Genomic DNA, 13,404 nt, shown 5'->3' with positions numbered 1-13,404 from the left:
AGAACCTCCTAGTACGGCTGAACCCTACCACGGAACACCCACTAGGAAATCATGCTGGGCAGGCCAATGTCTTCCTCAACGTCTGGAGCTCTGGACCACCCATGCATGCCGAAACCAAAAGAGGACTGACCCTCAGAGGACTACAGGCTCGGGGTCCTAACGCCAGGTGAACTCGGCTGAAAAGGGCCTTCCCTTCCAGGGTCCATTCTGACACAGCCCCCGTCCAAAAAGGGCCACAGGGTTCTCCCCTCCACCACCCAGCTCACTGCAGCCCCCTACGTCTACGTGGTGGACCTCAGTTTCGATGAGAGAGACGGTATAGAGTTTTCACTCATTTTGTTCAGCTTCCAAGGAATGTTTTTGTGGGAGTCATCATCGATCCACGCTTGTGACCCTCACCCGGCAAGGAGCAACCTCGGTGACTTGGGGCCAGGAGACGCTTACCATCCTCAGCTACGAAGGGCCACACTCAGGAAACAGAGGGCACGGGCATGCGGGTGTTCCCCGTCCTCCCTGGGCATCTTCCCACAGCCAGAGGAGCCGGCGGCAACCTTTCACTCCTTCCATGGAAACACGACCTGCCATGCGTATGCAAGGAGACAAAAGAGAGGGATGCCCATGAAAAACAACCATGACTGGCCTGCTCCGCAGCCTGCTGCTCCTCAGTTCACACTCTTTAGGGACTGCAGCCTTTTCAGTTGCCCTCGCCATGCCGGCCTGAGCTCAGTTCCCATGTGGCTCTTAAGCTGCCCAACAAACTCTTCCAGCCACAGGAAACCCATCTGAGAATCTCCATCCAACTCTGCAAACCAATCTGACCCTGACTCCTTCCCTCCACGGGATGTCCAAGCAAGAAAGGGCGAACTTGAGAAAGCACGTCCTCTGGAAACCTCCTGCCTTTCTGGGCCATCGCCACGGGCATCTGGGAGCCCCAGGTGACGTCCATTCCAACAGGAGCTCCGGCCCCACCCACACGTTCCAATGCCTGAACCCCACAACTTGTGCAGGAGAGGAGACCCTCAGCGCCTGTCCAGCGCCTATGAAAGGCACTTGGCACAGAGGGGAATTTCATCACTCTCTACCTCCTTCAGGCACAGGCAACAATCCTTGCGCACTAATTTGGACCCACTTAGGCCTTTCCACTACCCAAACCGTTCGCGGCTGTCCTATGCTCAAAAACTAGAAGCTGACGTCTCGGGTTCGCAGGCGCCTCCTACAAGAGAAGTCATCCCTGAGGTCTGCCACCACGGTGGCTCATTCGGGATCCAAACTGCCTATATGCTCTTTCAGAATGCACAGCAACCACCATGCATGCAGCCTCACGGGCGGACCAAAAGCACACAAGGATACTAAGGCTTTTTCCTGAAGCACTTCTGATGCCCCAACTCGAGAGCCAACCATCTATCAGGAGGATCCATTAACAGAAGTGGCAGCAAAAGTACCCGCTTGCGGTAAGACCCAGTTTCTCCATGTGCATTCCCTCTATGTCCATCTACTCATCCAGGCACTGGTCCCTCTGGAGACCCACCCTTCCTTCCCCTGGTGGACCGTGGCTCCAGCCAACATTGTGTGGCAATACCACTGGCAACACTGTAGCATTTCCAGGAGAAGAGAAAACCCATCAGACTCCCGGAAACACCACGCCCCTGTGCACTAAAGCAGGGTCTCCCATGCGTGAGCTGGGCCCGGCTCCGCCTTCCGACGAAAGTGGACCTCAATTTTTCTCTGGAACACCCAGCAGACCAGCACGGTGCTACTCGCCTTGGCAAAAAAGTCTCCAGTCCACAAGAGGAGGAAAGCTATTCTCCTGTGCCACGGCCCAGAACCTCCTAGTACGGCTGAACCCTACCGCCGAACACCCACTAGGAAATCATGCCGGGCAGGCCAATGTCTTCCTCAACGTCTGGAGCTCTGGACCACCCATGCATGCTGAAACCAAAAGAGGACTGACCCTCAGAGGACTACAGGCTCGGGGTCCTAACGCCAGGTGAACTCGGCTGAAAAGGGCCTTCCCTTCCAGGGTCCATTCTGACACAGCCCCCGTCCAAAAAGGGCCACAGGGTTCTCCCCTCCACCACCCAGCTCACTGCAGCCCCCTACATCTACGTGGTGACCTCAGTTTCGATGAGAGAGACGGTATAGAGTTTTCACTACATTTTGTTCAGCTTCCAAGGAATGTTTTTGTGGGAGTCATCATCGATCCACGCTTGTGACCCTCACCCGGCAAGGAGCAACCTCGGTAACTTGGGGCCAGGAGACGCTTACCATCCTCAGCTACGAAGGGCCACACTCAGGAAACAGAGGGCACGGGCATGCGGGTGTTCCCCGTCCTCCCTGGGCATCTTCCCACAGCCAGAGGAGCCGGCGGCAACCTTTCACTCCTTCCATGGAAACACGACCTGCCATGCGTATGCAAGGAGACAAAAGAGAGGGATGCCCATGAAAAACAACCATGACTGGCCTGCTCCGCAGCCTGCTGCTCCTCAGTTCACACTCTTTAGGGACTGCAGCCTTTTCACTTGCCCTCGCCATGCCGGCCTGAGCTCAGTTCCCATGTGGCTCTTAAGCTGCCCAACAAACTCTTCCAGCCACAGGAAACCCATCTGAGAATCTCCATCCAACTCTGCAAACCAATCTGACCCTGACTCCTTCCCTCCACGGGATGTCCAAGCAAGAAAGGGCGAACTTGAGAAAGCACGTCCTCTGGAAACCTCCTGTCTTTCTGGGCCATCGCCACGGGCATCTGGGAGCCCCAGGTGACGTCGATTCCAACAGGAGCTCCGGCCCCACCCACACGTTCCAATGCCTGAACCCCACAACTTGTGCAGGAGAGGAGACCCTCAGCGCCTGTCCAGCGCCTATGAAAGGCACTTGGCACAGAGGGGAATTTCATCACTCTCTACCTCCTTCAGGCACAGGCAACAATCCTTGCGCACTAATTTGGACCCACTTAGGCCTTTCCACTACCCAAACCGTTCGCGGCTGTCCTATGCTCAAAAACTAGAAGCTGACGTCTCGGGTTCGCAGGCGCCTCCTACAAGAGAAGTCATCCCTGAGGTCTGCACACGGTGGCTCATTCGGGATCCAAACTGCCTATATGCTCTTTCAGAATGCACAGCAACCACCATGCATGCAGCCTCACGGGCGGACAAAAGCACACAAGGATACTAAGGCTTTTTCCTGAAGCACTTCTGATGCCCCAACTCGAGAGCCAACCATCTATCAGTAGGATCCCTTAACAGAAGTGGCAGCAAAGTACCCGCTTGCGGTAAGACCCAGTTTCTCCATGTGCATTCCTCTATGTCCATCTACTCATCCAGGCACTGGTCCCTCTGGAGACCCACCCTTCCTTCCCCTGGTGGACCATGGCTCCAGCCAACATTGTGTGGCAATACCACTGGCAACACTGTAGCATTTCCAGGAGAAGAGAAAACCCATCAGACTCCCGGAAACACCACGCCCCTGTGCACTAAAGCAGGGTCTCCCATGCTTTGAGCTGGGCCCGGCTCCGCCTTCCGATGAAAGTGGACCTCAATTTTTCTCTGGAACACCCAGCAGACCAGCACGGTGCTACTCGCCTTGGCAAAAAAGTCTCCAGTCCACAAGAGGAGGAAAGCTATTCTCCTGTGCCACGGCCCAGAACCTCCTAGTACGGCTGAACCCTACCGCCGAACACCCACTAGGAAATCATGCCGGGCAGGCCAATGTCTTCCTCAACGTCTGGAGCTCTGGACCACCCATGCATGCCGAAACCAAAAGAGGACTGACCTCAGAGGACTACAGGCTCGGGGTCCTAACGCCAGGTGAACTCGGCTGAAAAGGGCCTTCCCTTCCAGGGTCCATTCTGACACAGCCCCCGTCCAAAAAGGGCCACAGGGTTCTCCCCTCCACCACCCAGCTCACTGCAGCCCCCTACGTCTACGTGATGGACCTCAGTTTCGATGAGAGAGACGGTATAGAGTTTTCACTCATTTTGTTCAGCTTCCAAGGAATGTTTTTGTGGGAGTCATCATCGATCCACGCTGTGACCCTCACCCGGCAAGGAGCAACCTCGGTGACTTGGGGCCAGGAGACGCTTACCATCCTCAGCTACGAAGGGCCACACTCAGGAAACAGAGGGCACGGGCATGCGGGTGTTCCCCGTCCTCCCTGGGCATCTTCCCACAGCCAGAGGAGCCGGCGGCAACCTTTCACTCCTTCCATGGAAACACGACCTGCCATGCGTATGCAAGGAGACAAAAGAGAGGATGCCCATGAAAAACAACCATGACTGGCCTGCTCCGCAGCCTGCTGCTCCTCAGTTCACACTCTTTAGGGACTGCAGCCTTTTCAGTTGCCCTCGCCATTCCGGCCTGAGCTCAGTTCCCATGTGGCTCTTAAGCTGCCCAACAAACTCTTCCAGCCACAGGAAACCCATCTGAGAATCTCCATCCAACTCTGCAAACCAATCTGACCCTGACTCCTTCCCTCCACGGGATGTCCAAGCAAGAAAGGGCGAACTTGAGAAAGCACGTCCTCTGGAAACCTCCTGCCTTTCTGGGCCATCGCCACGGGCATCTGGGAGCCCCAGGTGACGTCCATTCCACAGGAGCTCCGGCCCCACCCACACGTTCCAATGCCTGAACCCCACAACTTGTGCAGGAGAGGAGACCCCTCAGCGCCTGTCCAGCGCCTATGAAAGGCACTTGGCACAGAGGGGAATTTCATCACTCTCTACCTCCTTCAGGCACAGGCAACAATCCTTGCGCACTAATTTGGACCCACTTAGGCCTTTCCACTACCCAAACCGTTCGCGGCTGTCCTATGCTCAAAAACTAGAAGCTGACGTCTCGGGTTCGCAGGCGCCTCCTACAAGAGAAGTCATCCCTGAGGTCTGCCACCACGGTGGCTCATTCGGGATCCAAACTGCCTATATGCTCTTTCAGAATGCACAGCAACCACCATGCATGCAGCCTCACGGGCGGACCAAAAGCACACAAGGATACTAAGGCTTTTTCCTGAAGCACTTCTGATGCCCCAACTCGAGAGCCAACCATCTATCAGGAGGATCCATTAACAGAAGTGGCAGCAAAAGTACCCGCTTGCGGTAAGACCCAGTTTCTCCATGTGCATTCCCTCTATGTCCATCTACTCATCCAGGCACTGGTCCCTCTGGAGACCCACCCTTCCTTCCCCTGGTGGACCGTGGCTCCAGCCAACATTGTGTGGCAATACCACTGGCAACACTGTAGCATTTCCAGGAGAAGAGAAAACCCATCAGACTCCCGGAAACACCACGCCCCTGTGCACTAAAGCAGGGTCTCCTATGCTTTGAGCAGGGCCCCCCTCCGCCTTCCGACGAAAGTGGACCTCAATTTTTCTCTGGAACACCCAGCAGACCAGCACGGTGCTACTCGCCTTGGCAAAAAAGTCTCCAGTCCACAAGAGGAGGAAAGCTATTCTCCTGTGCCACGGCCCAGAACCTCCTAGTACGGCTGAACCCTACCGCCGAACACCCACTAGGAAATCATGCCGGGCAGGCCAATGTCTTCCTCAACGTCTGGAGCTCTGGACCACCCATGCATGCCGAAACCAAAAGAGGACTGACCCTCAGAGGACTACAGGCTCGGGGTCCTAACGCCAGGTGAACTCGGCTGAAAAGGGCCTTCCCTTCCAGGGTCCATTCTGACACAGCCCCCGTCCAAAAAGGGCCACAGGGTTCTCCCCTCCACCACCCAGCTCACTGCAGCCCCCTACGTCTACGTGGTGGACCTCAGTTTCGATGAGAGAGACGGTATAGAGTTTTCACTCATTTTGTTCAGCTTCCAAGGAATGTTTTGTGGGGAGTCATCATCGATCCACGCTTGTGACCCTCACCCGGCAAGGAGCAACCTCGGTGACTTGGGGCCAGGAGACGCTTACCATCCTCAGCTACGAAGGGCCACACTCAGGAAACAGAGGGCACGGGCATGCGGGTGTTCCCCGTCCTCCCTGGGCATCTTCCCACAGCAGAGGAGCCGGCGGCAACTTTCACTCCTTCCATGGAAACACGACCTGCCATGCGTATGCAAGGAGACAAAAGAGAGGGATGCCCATGAAAAACAACCATGACTGGCCTGCTCCGCAGCCTGCTGCTCCTCAGTTCACACTCTTTAGGGACTGCAGCCTTTTCAGTTGCCCTCGCCATTCCGCCTGAGCTCAGTTCCCATGTGGCTCTTAAGCTGCCCAACAAACTCTTCAGCCACAGGAAACCCATCTGAGAATCTCCATCCAACTCTGCAAAACCAATCTGACCCTGACTCCTTCCCTCCACGGGATGTCCAAGCAAGAAAGGGCGAACTTGAGAAAGCACGTCCTCTGGAAACCTCCTGCCTTTCTGGGCCATCGCCACGGGCATCTGGGAGCCCCAGGTGACGTCCATTCCAACAGGAGCTCCGGCCCCACCCACACGTTCCAATGCCTGAACCCCACAACTTGTGCAGGAGAGGAGACCCTCAGCGCCTGTCCAGCGCCTATGAAAGGCACTTGGCACAGAGGGGAATTTCATCACTCTCTACCTCCTCAGGCACAGGCAACAATCCTTGCGCACTAATTTGGACCACTTAGGCCTTTCCACTACCCAAACCGTTCGCGGCTGTCCTATGCTCAAAAACTAGAAGCTGACGTCTCGGGTTCGCAGGCGCCTCCTACAAGAGAAGTCATCCCTGAGGTCTGCACCACGGTGGCTCATTCGGGATCCAAACTGCCTATATGCTCTTTCAGAATGCACAGCAACCACCATGCATGCAGCTCACGGGCGGACCAAAAGCACACAAGGATACTAAGGCTTTTTCCTGAAGCACTTCTGATGCCCCAACTCGAGAGCCAACCATCTATCAGGAGGATCCATTAACAGAAGTGGCAGCAAAAGTACCCGTTTGCGGTAAGACCCAGTTTCTCCATGTGCATATCCCTCTATGTCCATCTACTCATCCAGGCACTGGTCCCTCTGGAGACCCACCCTTCCATTCCCCTGGTGGACCGTGGCTCCAGCCAACATTGTGTGGCAATACCACTGGCAACACTGTAGCATTTCCAGGAGAAGAGAAAACCCATCAGAATCCCGGAAACACCACGCCCCTGTGCACTAAAGCAGGGTCTCCCATGCTTTGGACTGGGCCCAGCCTCCGCCTTCCGACGAAAGTGGACCTCAATTTTCTCTGGAACACCCAGCAGACCAGCACGGTGCTACTCGCCATGGCAAAAAAGTCTCCAGTCCACAAGAGGAGGAAAGCTATTCTCCTGTGCCACGCCCAGAACCTCCTAGTACGGCTGAACCCTACCGCCGAACACCCACTAGGAAATCATGCCGGGCAGGCCAATGTCTTCCTCAACGTCTGGAGCTCTGGACCACCCATGCATGCCGAAACCAAAAGAGGACTGACCCTCAGAGGACTACAGGCTCGGGTCCTAACGCCAGGTGAACTCGGCTGAAAAAGGGCCTTCCCTTCCAGGTCCATTCTGACACAGCCCCCGTCCAAAAAGGGCCACAGGGTTCTCCCCTCCACCACCCAGCTCACTGCAGCCCCCTACGTCTACGTGGTGGACCTCAGTTTCGATGAGAGAGACGGTATGAGTTTTCACTCATTTTGTTCAGCTTCCAAGGAAATGTTTTTGTGGGAGTCATCATCGATCCACGCTTGTGACCCTCACCCGGCAAGGAGCAACCTCGGTGACTTGGGGCCAGGAGACGCTTACCATCCTCAGCTACGAAGGGCCACACTCAGGAAACAGAGGCACGGGCATGCGGGTGTTCCCCGTCCTCCCTGGGCATCTTCCCACAGCCAGAGGAGCCGGCGGCAACCTTTCACTCCTTCCGTGGAAACACGACCTGCCATGCGTATGCAAGGAGACAAAAGAGAGGGATGCCCATGAAAAACACCCATGACTGGCCTGCTCCGCAGCCTGCTGCTCCTCAGTTCACACTCTTTAGGGACTGCAGCCTTTTCAGTTGCCCTCGCCATGCCGGCCTGAGCTCAGTTCCCATGTGGCTCTTAAGCTGCCCAACAAACTCTTCCAGCCACAGGAACCCCATCTGAGAATCTCCATCCAACTCTGCAAACAATCTGACCCTGACTCCTTCCCTCCACGGGATGTCCAAGCAAGAAAGGGCGAACTTGAGAAAGCACGTCCTCTGGAACCTCCTGCTTTCTGGGCCATCGCCACGGGCATCTGGGAGCCCCAGGTGACGTCCATTCCAACAGGAGCTCCGGCCCCACCCACACGTTCCCAATGCCTGAACCCCCACAACTTGTGCAGGAGAGGAGACCCTCAGCGCCTGTCCAGCGCCTATGAAAGGCACTTGGCACAGAGGGGAATTCATCACTCTCTACCTCCTTCAGGCACAGGCACAATCCTTGCGCACTACTTTGGACCCACTTAGGCCTTTCCACTACCCAAACCGTTCGCGGCTGTCCTATGCTCAAAAACTAGAAGCTTGACAGTCTCGGGTTCGCAGGCGCCTCCTACAAGAGAAGTCATCCCTGAGGTCTGCCACCACGGTGGCTCATTCGGGATCCAAACTGCCTATATGCTCTTTCAGAATGCACAGCAACCACCATGCATGCAGCCTCACGGCGGACCAAAAGCACACAAGGATACTAAGGCTTTTCCTGAAGCACTTCTGATGCCCCAACTCGAGAGCCAACCATCTATCAGGAGGATCCATTAACAGAAGTGGCAGCAAAGTACCCGTTGCGGTAAGACCCAGTTTCTCCATGTGCATTCCCTCTATGTCCATCTACTCATCCAGGCACTGGTCCCTCTGGAGACCCACCCTTCCTTCCCTGGTGGACCGTGGCTCCAGCCAACATTGTGTGGCATTACCACTGGCAACACTGTAGCATTTCCAGGAGAAGAGAAAACCATCAGACTCCCGGAAACACCACGCCCCTGTGCACTAAAGCAGCGGTCTCCTATGCTTGAGCAGGGCCCCCCTCCGCCTTCCGACGAAAGTGACCTCAATTTTTCTCTGGAACACCCAGCAGACCAGCACGGTGCTACTCGCCTTGGCAAAAAGTCTCCAGTCCACAAGAGGAGGAAGCTATTCTCCTGTGCCAAGGCCCAGAACCTCCTAGTACGGCTGAACCCTACCGGAAACACCCACTAGGAAATCATGCCGGGCAGGCCAATGTCTTCCTCAACGTCTGGAGCTCTGGACCACCCATGCATGCCGAAACCAAAAGAGGACCTGACCCCTCAGAGACTACAGGCTCGGGGTCCTAACGCCAGGTGAACTCAGCTGAAATGGGCCTTCCCTTCCAGGGTCCATTCGACACAGCCCCCGTCGAAAAAGGGCCACAGGGTTCTCCCCCTCCACCACCAGCTCACTGCAGCCCCCTACGTCTACGTGGTGGACCTCAGTTTCGATGAGAGAGACGGTATAGAGTTTTCACTCATTTTGTTCAGCTTCCAAGGAATGTTTTTGTGGGAGTCATCATCGATCCACGCTTGTGACCCTCACCTGGCAAGGAGCAACCTCGGTGACTTGGGGCCAGGAGACGCTTACCATCCTCAGCTACGAAGGGCCACACTCAGGAAACAGAGGGCACGGGCATGCGGGTGTTCCCCGTCCTCCCTGGGCATCTTCCCACAGCCAAGAGGAGCCGGCGGCAACCTTTCACTCCTTCCGTGGAAACACGACCTGCCATGCGTATGCAAGGAGACAAAAGAGAGGGATGCCCCATGAAAAACAACCATGGACTGGCCTGCTCCGCAGCCTGCTGCTCCTCAGTTCACACTCTTTAGGGACTGCAGCCTTTTCAGTTGCCCTGCCATGCCGGCCTGAGCTCAGTTCCCATGTGGCTCTTAAGCTTGCCCAACAAACTCTTCCAGCCACAGGAAACCCATCTGAGAATCTCCATCCAACTCTGCAAAACCAATCTGACCCTGACTCCTTCCCTCACGGGATGTCCAAGCAAGAAAGGGCGAACTGAGAAAGCACGTCCTCTGGAAACCTCCTGCCTTTCTGGGCCATCGCCACGGGCATCTGGGAGCCCCAGGTGACGTCCATTCCAACAGGAGCTCCGGCCCCACCCACACGTTCCAATGCCTGAACCCCACAACTTGTGTGCAGGAGAGGAGACCCTCAGCGCCTGTCCAGCGCCTATGAAAGGCACTTGGCACAGAGGGGAATTTCATCACTCTCTACCTCCTTCAGGCACAGGCAACAATCCTTGCGCACTAATTTGGACCCACTTAGGCCTGTCCACTACCCAAACCGTTCGCGGCTGTCCTATGCTCAAAAACTAGAAGCTGACGTCTCGGGTTCGCAGGCGCCTCCTACAAGAGAAGTCATCCCTGAGGTCTGCCACCACGGTGGCTCATTCGGGATCCAAACTGCCTATATGCTCTTTCAGAATGCACAGCACCACCATGCATGCAGCCTCACGGGCGGACCAAAAGCACACAAGGATACTAAGGCTTTTTCCTGAAGCACTTCTGATGCCCCAATCTCGAGAGCCAACCATCTATCCAGGAGGATCCATTAACAGAAGTGGCAGCAAAAGTACCCGGCTTGCGGTAAGACCCAGTTTCTCCATGGCATTCCCTCCTTCTCATCCAGGCACTGGTCCCTCTGGGACACACCTCTTCCCCTGGTGGACCGTGGCTCCAGCCAACATTGTGTGGCCAATACCACTGGCAACACTGTAGCATTTCCACAGGGAAGAGAAACCCATCAGACTCCCGAAACACCACGCCCCTGTGCACATAAAGCAGGGTCTCCCATGCTTTTGAGCTGGGCCCCACTCCGCTTCCGCGAAAGTGGACCTCAATTTTTCTCTGGAACACCCAGCAGACCAGCACGCTGCTACTCGCCTTGGCAAAAAAGTCTCCGTCCACAAGAGGAGGAAGCTATTCTCTGTGCCACGGCCCAGAACCTCCTAGTACGGCTGAACCCTACCGCCGAACACCCACTAGGAGATCATGCCGGGCAGGCCAATGTCTTCCTCAACGTCTGGAGCTCTGGACCACCCATGCATGCCGAAACCAAAAGAGGACTGACCCTCAGAGGACTACAAGCTCGGGGTCCTAACGCCAGGTGAACTCGGCTGAAAAGGGCCTTCCTTCCAGGGTCCATTCTGACACAGCCCCCGTCCAAAAAGGGCCACAGGTTCTCCCCTCCACCACCAGCTCACTGCAGCCCCTACGTCTACGTGGTGGACCTCAGTTTCGATGAGAGAGACGGTATAGAGTTTTCACTCATTTTGTTCAGGCTTCCAAGGAATGTTTTTGTGGGAGTCATCATCGATCCACGCTTGTGACCCTCACCCGGCAAGGAGCAACCTCGGTGACTTGGGGCCAGGAGACGCTACCATCCTCAGCTACGAAGGCCACACTCAGGAACAGAGGGCACGGCAGGCGGGTGTTCCCCGTCCTCCCTGGGCATCTTCCCACAGCCAGAGGAGCCGGCGGCAACCTTTCACTCCTTCCGTGGAAACACGACCTGCCATGCGTATGCAAGGAGACAAAAGAGAGGGATGCCCATGAAAAACAACCATGACTGGCCTGCTCCCGCAGCCTGCTGCTCCTCAGTTCACACTCTTTAGGGACTGCAGCCTTTTCAGTTGCCCTCGCCATGCCGGCCTGAGCTCAGTTCCCATGTGGCTCTTAGCCCACAAACTCTTCCAGCCACAGGAAACCCATCTGAGAATCTCCATCCAACTCTGCAAACCAATCTGACCCTGACTCCTTCCCTCCACGGGATGTCAAGCAAGAAGGGCGAACTTGAGAAAGCACGTCCTCTGGAAACCTCCTGCCTTTCTGGGCCATCGCCACGGGCTTCTGGGAGCCCCAGGTGACGTCCATTCCAACAGGAGCTCCGGCCCCACCCACACGTTCCAATGCCTGAACCCCACAACTTGTGCAGGAGAGGAGACCCTCAGCGCCTGTCCGCGCCTATGAAAGGCACTTGGCACAGAGGGGAATTCATCACTCTCTACCTCCTTCAGGCACAGGCAACAATCCTTGCGCACTACTTTGGACCCACTTAGGCCTTTCCACTACCCAAACCGTTCGCGGCTGTCCTATGCTCAAAACTAGAAGCTGACGTCTCGGGTTCGCAGGCGCCTCCTACAAGAGAAGTCATCCCTGAGGTCTGCCACCACGGTGGCTCATTCGGGATCCAAACTGCCTATATGCTCTTTCAGAATGCACAGCACCACCATGCATGCAGCCTCACGGGCGGACCAAAAGCACACAAGGATACTAAGGCTTTTTCCTGAAGCACTTCTGATGCCCCAACTCGAGAGCCAACCATCTATCAGGAGGATCCCTTAACAGAAGTGGCAGCAAAAGTACCCGCTTGCGGTAAGACCCAGTTTCTCCATGTGCATTCCCTCTATGTCCATCTACTCATTTAGGCACTGGTCCCTCTGGAGACCCACCCTTCCTTCCCCTGGTGGACCGTGGCTCCAGCCAACATTGTGTGTCAATACCACTGGCAACACTGTAGCATGTTCCAGGGAGAAGAGAAAACCCATCAGACTCCCGGAAACACCACGCCCCTGCACTAAAGCAGGGTCTCCCATGCTTGAGCTTGGGACCCTCCGCCTTCCGACGAAAGTGGACCTCAATTTTTCTCTGGAACACCCAGCAGACCAGCACGGTGCTACTCGCCTTGGCAAAAAGTCTCCAGTCCACAAGAGGAGGAAAGCTATTCTCCTGTGCCACGGCCCAGAACCTCCTAGTACGGCCTGAACCCTACCACGGAACACCCACTAGGAAAATCATGCGGGCAGGCCAATGTCTTCCTCAACGTCTGGAGCTCTGGACCACCCATGCATGCCGAAACCAAAAGAGGACTGACCCTCAGAGGACTACAGGCTCGGGTCCTAACGCCAGGTGAACTCGGCTGAAAAGGGCCTTCCCTTCCAGGGTCCATTCTGACACAGCCCCCGTCCAAAAAGGGCCACAGGGTTCTCCCCTCCACCACCCAGCTCACTGCAGCCCCCTACGTCTACGTGGTGGACCTCAGTTTCGATGAGAGAGACGGTATAGAGTTTTCACTCATTTTGTTCAGCTTCCAAGGAATGTTTTTGTGGGAGTCATCATCGATCCACGCTTGTGACCCTCACCCGGCAAGGAGCAACCTCGGTGACTTGGGGCCAGGAGACGCTTACCATCCTCAGCTACGAAGGGCCACACTCAGGAAACAGAGGGGCACGGGCATGCGGGTGTTCCCGTCCTCCCTGGGCATCTTCCCACAGCCAGAGGAGCCGGCGGCAACCTTTCACTCCTTCCATGGAAACACGACCTGCCATGCGTATGCAAGGAGACAAAAGAGAGGGATGCCCATGAAAAACAACCATGACTGGCCTGCTCCGCAGCCTGCTGCTCCTCAGTTCAACACTGTCTTTAGGACAGTGTCAGCTTTTCAGTTGCCCT

The 13,404-nt window shown here is 55.9% G+C and overlaps 8 non-coding genes across 8 annotated transcripts; all 8 read right to left on the bottom strand.

Moving 5' to 3' along the window:
* Positions 1-290: 290 nt before the first annotated feature.
* On the bottom strand, positions 291-382 carry LOC144251686 (small nucleolar RNA SNORD116). Its single transcript, XR_013342732.1, has one exon. It is a non-coding gene; the product is annotated as a small nucleolar RNA SNORD116 (small nucleolar RNA).
* A 1,728-nt stretch (positions 383-2,110) lies between these two features.
* LOC144251683 (small nucleolar RNA SNORD116) lies at positions 2,111-2,203 on the bottom strand. The gene has a single exon (XR_013342730.1). It is a non-coding gene; the product is annotated as a small nucleolar RNA SNORD116 (small nucleolar RNA).
* A 1,724-nt stretch (positions 2,204-3,927) lies between these two features.
* Positions 3,928-4,019, bottom strand: LOC144251685 (small nucleolar RNA SNORD116). The gene has a single exon (XR_013342731.1). It is a non-coding gene; the product is annotated as a small nucleolar RNA SNORD116 (small nucleolar RNA).
* Positions 4,020-5,747: 1,728 nt separating this feature from the next.
* On the bottom strand, positions 5,748-5,839 carry LOC144251679 (small nucleolar RNA SNORD116). The gene has a single exon (XR_013342726.1). It is a non-coding gene; the product is annotated as a small nucleolar RNA SNORD116 (small nucleolar RNA).
* Positions 5,840-7,562: 1,723 nt separating this feature from the next.
* Positions 7,563-7,654, bottom strand: LOC144251682 (small nucleolar RNA SNORD116). Its single transcript, XR_013342729.1, has one exon. It is a non-coding gene; the product is annotated as a small nucleolar RNA SNORD116 (small nucleolar RNA).
* Positions 7,655-9,372: 1,718 nt separating this feature from the next.
* LOC144251680 (small nucleolar RNA SNORD116) lies at positions 9,373-9,464 on the bottom strand. Its single transcript, XR_013342727.1, has one exon. It is a non-coding gene; the product is annotated as a small nucleolar RNA SNORD116 (small nucleolar RNA).
* Positions 9,465-11,179: 1,715 nt separating this feature from the next.
* Positions 11,180-11,272, bottom strand: LOC144251658 (small nucleolar RNA SNORD116). The gene has a single exon (XR_013342705.1). It is a non-coding gene; the product is annotated as a small nucleolar RNA SNORD116 (small nucleolar RNA).
* A 1,713-nt stretch (positions 11,273-12,985) lies between these two features.
* On the bottom strand, positions 12,986-13,077 carry LOC144251669 (small nucleolar RNA SNORD116). Its single transcript, XR_013342716.1, has one exon. It is a non-coding gene; the product is annotated as a small nucleolar RNA SNORD116 (small nucleolar RNA).
* Between the last annotated feature and the right edge of the window lie 327 nt (positions 13,078-13,404).

This window comes from Urocitellus parryii, unplaced genomic scaffold (genome assembly GCF_045843805.1).
Source record: "Urocitellus parryii isolate mUroPar1 unplaced genomic scaffold, mUroPar1.hap1 Scaffold_1459, whole genome shotgun sequence".
NCBI classification, from domain to species: Eukaryota; Metazoa; Chordata; class Mammalia; order Rodentia; family Sciuridae; genus Urocitellus; species Urocitellus parryii.
The sequence above is the reverse complement of the archived record's forward strand: the minus strand, read 5'-3'. Positions and strand labels throughout refer to the sequence as shown.